At 40.0% G+C, this 7,128-nt stretch overlaps 1 long non-coding RNA gene and 1 other non-coding gene across 3 annotated transcripts; both read left to right on the top strand.

Annotated features, from left to right (window-relative positions):
• The first annotated feature begins 1,922 nt into the window (after positions 1 to 1,922).
• LOC127745285 (small nucleolar RNA R71) lies at positions 1,923 to 2,026 on the top strand. Its single transcript, XR_008006482.1, has one exon. It is a non-coding gene; the product is annotated as a small nucleolar RNA R71 (small nucleolar RNA).
• Positions 2,027 to 3,143: 1,117 nt separating this feature from the next.
• LOC127744837 (uncharacterized) lies at positions 3,144 to 6,807 on the top strand. Of its 2 annotated transcripts, XR_008006001.1 has the most exons (4): positions 3,144 to 3,865; positions 3,937 to 4,018; positions 4,131 to 4,245; positions 6,770 to 6,807. It is a non-coding gene; the product is annotated as an uncharacterized LOC127744837 (long non-coding RNA). The 2 variants fall into 2 exon arrangements; XR_008006000.1 differs by lacking the exon at positions 6,770 to 6,807 and having other exon boundaries at positions 4,131 to 4,531.
• Positions 6,808 to 7,128: the final 321 nt, after the last annotated feature.

Here is a 7,128-nt window from a genome sequence, read left to right as displayed (position 1 = left end):
AGCAAAAAAAAGCTATGCTTTTACCACACCAAACTTCGAATGTTGCTCGCCCTCGAGCAAAGAAGAAAGAATGGAAGGGGAAGAAGATATGGAGGAGAGGGAGAGATGTGTATGTTTTGGCCATATGGGTGGGATTGGGTGGGGAAGAGATGGATGGATGGGAGTGGTGAAGAGGTGATGGGGAAGAGAGATTGAGGTGATTGGTAAGAGAGGATGAATGTTAAGAAGCGGGGAGAATATGGTAGGTGGGGATCCTGTGGGGTCCACAGATCCTGAGATGTCAAGGATTTTACATCCCTGCACTAATTAGGCATGTAAAATGCCTTTGCATGCAATTCTGGCATTTAAACGCCGAAGTGATACATGTTCTGAGCGTTCAACGCCCATGTGCAGCATATTTCTGGCGTTGAACGCCAGTTCCATGCTTGTTTTTGGCGTTCAGCGCCAGCTCCATGCTCTGTTCTGGCGTTGAGCGCCAGCCAGATGCTCTTTACTGGCGTTTAAACGCCAGTAAGTCCTTCCTCCAGGGTGTGATTTTTCTTCTGCTGTTTTTTATTCTGTTTTTAATTTAAATATTTTTTTCGTGACTCCTCATGATCATGAACCTAATAAAACATAAAAGAACAATGAAAATAAAATAAAATAAGATAAATAAAAATTGGGTTGCCTCCTAACAAGCGCTTCTTTAATGTCAATGGGGGGATCTCATGGAGCCTCACAGGTGATCAGGTCAATGTTAGGACCTCCCAACACCAAACTCAGAGTTTGAATGTGGGGGTTCAACACCAAACTTAGAGTTTGGTTGTGGCCTCCCAAGACCAAACTTAGAGTTTGACTGTGGGGGCTCTGTTTGACTCTGCATTGATAGAAGTTGTTCATGCTTCCTCTCATTACCAAATAACTTGGCATTTAGCTTCATGATGGCTCCTAGATATTGAGCAACTTGCTCTCCAGTTACATCTTCATCCTTTTCAGAGGAAGAATAGTCTTCAGAGCTCATGAATGGCAGAAGGAGATTTAATGGAATCTCTATTGTCTCTATATGAGTCTCAGATTCCTTTAGATCCTCAATAGGGAACTCCTTCTTGCTTAAGGGACGTCCCATGAGGTCTTCCTCATTGGGATTCACGTCCTCTCCTTCCTCTCTAGGTTCGGCCATATTGATTATATCAATGGCCTTGCACTTTCTTTTTGGATTTTCTTCAGTATTGCTTGGGAGAGTACTAGGAGGGATTTCAGTGATTTTCTTACTCAGGTGGCCTACTTGTGCCTCCAGATTTTTTATGGAGGACCTTGTTTCATTCATGAAACTTAAAGTGGCCTTAGACAGATCAGAGACTAAATTTGCTAAGTTAGAGGTATTCTGTTCATAATTCTCTGTCTGTTGCTGAGAAGATGATGGATAAGGCTTGATATTGCTGAGCCTATTTCTTCCACCATTATTAAAGCCTTGTTGAGGCCTTTGTTGATGTTTCCATGAGAAATTCGGATGATTTCTCCATGATGAATTATAGGTGTTTCCATAAGGTTCACCCATGTAATTAACCTCTGTCATTGCAGGGTTTTCAGGATCATAAGCTTCTTCAGAAGCTACCTCTTTAGTACTGTTGGATGCATTTTGCCATCCATTCAGACTTTGAGAAATCATGTTGACTTGCTGAGTGAACATTTTATTTTGAGCCAATATGGCATTTAGAGTTTTAATTTCAAGAACTCCCTTCCTCTGAGGTGTCCCATTATTCACAGAATTCCTCTCAGAAGTGTACATGAATTGGTTATTTGCAACCATGTCAATAAGCTCTTGAGCTTCTGCAGGTGTTTTCTTTAGGTGAATGGATCCACCTGCAGAATGGTCTAATGACATCTTGGAAAAATCAGATAGACCATAATAGAATATATCTATCATGGTCCATTCTAAAAACATGTCAGAAGGACATCTTTTGGTCATCTGTTTGTATCTTTCCCAAGCTTCATAGAGGGATTCACCATCTTTTTGTTTGAAGGTCTGAACATCCACTCTAAGCTTGCTCAACTTTTGAGGAGGAAAGAACTTAGCCAATAAGGCCGTGACCAGCTAATCCCAAGAGTCCAGGCTATCTTTAGGTTGTGAGTCCAACCATGTCCTAGCTTTGTCTCTTACAGCAAAAGGGAAAAGCATGAGCCTGTAGACTTCAGGATCTACTCCATTCGTCTTAACAGTCTCACAAATTTGCAAGAACTCAGTTAAAAATTGATAAGGATCTTCAGATGGAAGTCCATGAAACTTGCAGTTCTGTTGCATTAAAGCAACTAATTGAGGTTTCAGCTCAAAATTGTTTGCTCCAATGGCAGGAATAGAGATACTTCTTCCATAAAATTTGGACGTTGGTTTAGTGAAATCACCTAGCATTCTCCTTGCATTATTGTTGTTGGGTTCGGCTGCCATCTCCTTCTCTTGTTCAAAAATTTCAGAAAGGTTGTCTCTGGATTGTTGTAATTTAGCTTCTCTTAGTTTCCTCTTCAGAGTCCTTTCAGGTTCTAGATCAGCTTTAACAAAGATGCCTTTTTCCTTATTCCTGCTCATATGAAAGAGAAGAGAAAAAGAAAAGAAAGAGGAATCCTCTATATCACAGTAAAGAGGTTCCTTATTGTTAGTGTAAGACCCAGAATCTTTGAAAAGTCTTATTGTGAGCAAGTCTCAAATCCTACAGTTATTTATAGCCTTAATTTCAGAGATTATTTTATTATAGATAATTAAGGCAAGTTTTGATTTATTGGATTTGAGATAAGTTATGATTATTATCCAATTTTATAATTATTGGATTATTCTCTATATTTAAAGTATAAGGTTGATAGTTATGAAATAATAAGGATTTTATATGATTTGGATTAGATAAGTAATATTTTAAATATTATTACTGCTATCTTGGAAAATGAAGAAATTAAGTATATTATTTCTAATTATTTGATTTGGACATTTTATTGAAAATAATTGTGATATTGATGAACAAATAGTATTTTCTATGTACAAATAGTGTTGGATTTAATTTGGGTTTCAATTACTATATTATTCCCAATTTTATGTGAAATTACCATAATGCCCCTAACCCTAATTTTGCTAAACCCATTCCCCTTCCATCCTTCCTCCACGCTGCGCAGCCCAACCCCTTCCTTACTGCCTATGCTGCGCAGCAACAACAACAACACCACACGCATACAGTGAGACCCAAGGGGAGAAAGAAATCGAAATAGAGGGAGAAGAAGGAAAGAGTTCGCTGGCGGGGGAGGTGAGGAGAGCGACGCAGCCGCCGAGCCCAACACTATGCCGATCGTCTTCATCGCCGCCAGCTGAAGAGAGATGTGATGGAGAGGGAGGGTCCGCGGACGGAGGCGTCGCCGTCCCCCTGAGGCCGCACTGTCGCCGCAGCTGCACGAGCCGGAGGAACTCATCTCCGTTGGAACTGCCGCACCTAATCCACCCGCGCCGCCGTCGCAGAGCCGATTTGAGGCGAGGGAGAAGGTCGCGATGGGGGAAAGGGTCGCGCCGCCCAGTCGCCGGTCTGCTCGTCACCGCGAGCTTGCCGCCGCCATTGTGAAGGATCTGCCATTTCCCTTGTTGCCACTGGAGAGAGGGAGATCGGAACGAGTAAGGAGGAGGAGGGTTATGTCCGTCACCACCTGAGCTCGTCGTTGCGGGTGATGGCAAGCTGAACTGCAGCCAGAAGAGTGTTCAGGCCACCGCAGGTGCCACTGCCAGACGAGGGAGTTGCGTCTCTGCGATACTGACCGCCGAGAGTAGTTCTGAGACTTCCGGGATCGCCGATGGAGCTTTGGGCTGAGCTTCTCCCAATTGAGACCCTACTGCCGCCGCCGGAAAAGTGTGTCGGTAAGGGTTTTAATTTGTGATTTCAGTCATTTTGGATTTCGAGAAGGTTTTGATGTTGCGCGGTTTTATAGTTGATCCACTGGAGCTTCTGGCCGCCGCCGGAGTTGTGCCGGGGCCGATTCGAAATCGTAGCTGCCTCATTGTGTTATTCTGGTAAGAAATTATGTTTCGAATGATCTCGCGTTGGTATTCTGTTGTGTTCGGTTAAAGAATATGAGTTTTGATAACATGGCGTCGAGTCCTGATTATTATATGTTGTGATTAGTGATGCTATGGTTATTGCAAATATGGCTTGAAGCTGAGGTTGCGGTTGTTGTTGATTTCGGGTTGAGGTGGAAATGACTCTGTGACGCGTTTGGGTTATGGAATTGCGTTTTGAGGTAGGGGCGTTTTCCGAAAACTATAGTTTATTATTGGAATTATTACATATGGATACTGATGTGAGATAATGTATTTGGTGATTGTATAATCCTTATATGTTGTTGATGGTCCTGGATGAATGTAACCATAATTTGGTTTTGATGAATGGGTTGTTGTGTGGATTTGTAAAATGAAATGCTTTTGGAGTTGATTCTTTTGAAGCTTTGATATCTGAGTTTAATCCGTTGGGGGTTGATTTGAATTGAGTTAATTATTTTGATGATATGAAAAGTCGAATGCACTTTTGAATTCAACTTGGTTTATTTTAATTGATTTGGTTTTGGACAAATGATTTGTTATTGCACTTTTGAATTCAGCCTGGTTTATTTTAATTGATTTGGTTTTGGACAAATGATTTGTTATTGAACCGTTTCTTTAAAGCTTTGGAAATGAGTTAAATCAGTCGATATTGATTTGATTTTGAAATGGTTTCCTTGAGATATGCCACTGAGGCGACTGTTGGATTTAGCTTGCTTTTGAATTTATTTCTGGTTTTGAGCTGTTGAAAAGGAATGAGAAACGGTTTAGTTGGGACCCGAACCGGGTGGCAAAAGTCCAAGTTTTAAGGGAGGTGCTGCCGAAATTTCTACAAAATCCTAGTCTTGTTTGAAAAGTTACTTAAAAAGGGTTGGATTTGAGAAGTTTTATTATTTGATTTATTAAGAGAATATTGATGTTTTCAAGCTTAATTTATTTAGTGAACTTTATGCCTTGGGTTCAACTTATTTAGAAATGAACTATTTTTACCGTTTGAATCACTGAAGGAAAGAATGATGCTCTTATTTTAATTTCAATATAAAAAGGAGCTTTTAGTGATTTTTAAAGGAACCTAGACTTTTGATTGAGTAATTAAGTTTGAGGCAATTTGGAAGAGTTAGAAAAATGGGTTCCAAAAAGAAACCTGAAAGTGGTTTGATTCAAATGAACCGGTTCCGTTTCAAATGAGTTGATTTTTGGACCGGGTTGGAACTTGTGATTTTGTATGGTCGGTTTCATAATAAATTTCAGTTTTATTTACTTGAACCGAGAATCCATGACTTTAAGAGTTTCAATGAATTTTAAGGAATTGATATAGGTTGACCTTCCCTAAAGACTTGGGACTCTGCCGAGAAGCTTTTGTTATAAAATCCCATTGTTGGATGGGTGGTTTTGAATACTTTGAAATAAATCCTTAACTTGCCATGGTTTTGGAAGTTTTGGAGAGAGAATACCAAGAGTGGCTTTGTTTTAAAAAGGAAACTCACTTTGAGTAAATTTGGCTTATGAGCCTGAGATGATTTGAGAAATAAGATCTTTAAAGCCAAGGCTGAAAAGAGTTGAAACTTGATTTCAAAGTGAAATGAATTGAGAAAATGATTTATGGCTTAAATTCCGATTTCATAATTTGATGATTTTGAATGTGGAAGTGCTGTTTTGTTGTGAGCTGGAATGGCTTTGAATGATATGAATATTGGCTGGTTCTGGATTGAACCGTGAGCCGGAATGGCTGTGTGTAATTATTAATATTGGCTAATTACCGAATGAGTTATGGGCCGTATGGCTGACTGGCTGGTTCTGGACTGAACCGTGAGCCGGATGGCTGAGATGGATGTTGATCCACGGATGAGAATGAATGCATGTATATGCTAAATTATTGATAATTGTGATTTGCACTTCCACTATCTGAGATACGAGTTTCCCTAGGTAGTAGCAGTGGCTAGCCACCACGTGCTCCAAGTTGAGACTTGATACTCTGTTGACCCTATGTCGTAAGTGTGGCCGGGCACTGTGAAAGTCCCAGATGAGCTCGCCCCCGAAATATTCACCAGTGAGGGTGATGGATATGGATCATGTTTATGATCAAGTTTATGATGAGTATAACTCGAGTTGGGGATGCGCGACAGAGGGACAGTCCAATGGTTAGCTACCAGGACTTGTCGGGTTGGCTCTATAACCGACAGATGATATCATCAGCCACTAGGGACAGGCATGCATCATATGCATCTATGTGACATTGTTTGGGTATGCATGTTGTACTTGGTTTGCCTATGTGATTAACTGCTAATTGTTCTACTTGTAATAACTGTTTGTTTGTGTTTGCATCTTCCTACTTGTGTTTGCATCTGGAACTCTTTTGGATTGTGGTGGATTGGTTGTGGTTGGATTGTTTGGGCCTAGGGCCGTGGTTGAATGAGATGGACCGATAGTTGATTTCGGTTTTGTGGTTCTGGTTTGGAATAAGATATGAAAGGTTATTTTGGTTCAGTATAGATAAACCTTTTTGAAATGCTTTGATGTTTTGAGAATTGAACAGTTCCTCTTTCAGAAAAGATTTATGACTTTACTTTATTTGTAAACTGTTGTTTTTGAAAAGAGGCATAAGATGGTTATTAATCACTGGTACGGTTTATCTTCATGTATCCTATTACAGTAATTCTCAAAAGCCCTCTACTGAGAACCCTTTCGAGGATGAGGTTCTCACCCCTTACATTTTTCCCCTTTCAGGATTTGGGCGCAGAAGTTATGAAGAGTTTAATTATTTGAGTTGTATGGTATGTATGGACGTACGTTGTATGGCGAAAGTATTTTTGGGAATGGTATTGCGGTTTAAAGTTTTTTAAACAGGCTCATATTTTAGTATTAAATAGTATAAGTGTTGTCGTAATGTTCGAGCTATCAGAGTTGCGCAGCCGGAAGCGTGAGTTTTGGTAGTTAGGGTGTTACAGTTAGTAGAAGAAGAAAGGGAATAAAGAAAAGAGAATGAATAGTCTGGATAAAGAGTAAAGGTAGGGGCAAGTAGTTAGTGATTTTCGAAAATTAAAGATAAGATATAATTAAAATTAAAATTTAAAACAATTAATTAA

The sequence above is a fragment of the Arachis duranensis genome, chromosome 2 (assembly GCF_000817695.3).
Source record: "Arachis duranensis cultivar V14167 chromosome 2, aradu.V14167.gnm2.J7QH, whole genome shotgun sequence".
NCBI classification, from domain to species: domain Eukaryota; kingdom Viridiplantae; phylum Streptophyta; class Magnoliopsida; order Fabales; family Fabaceae; genus Arachis; species Arachis duranensis.
Note: the sequence above shows the minus strand (reverse complement) of the source record. Positions and strands in the feature narration are given on the sequence as shown.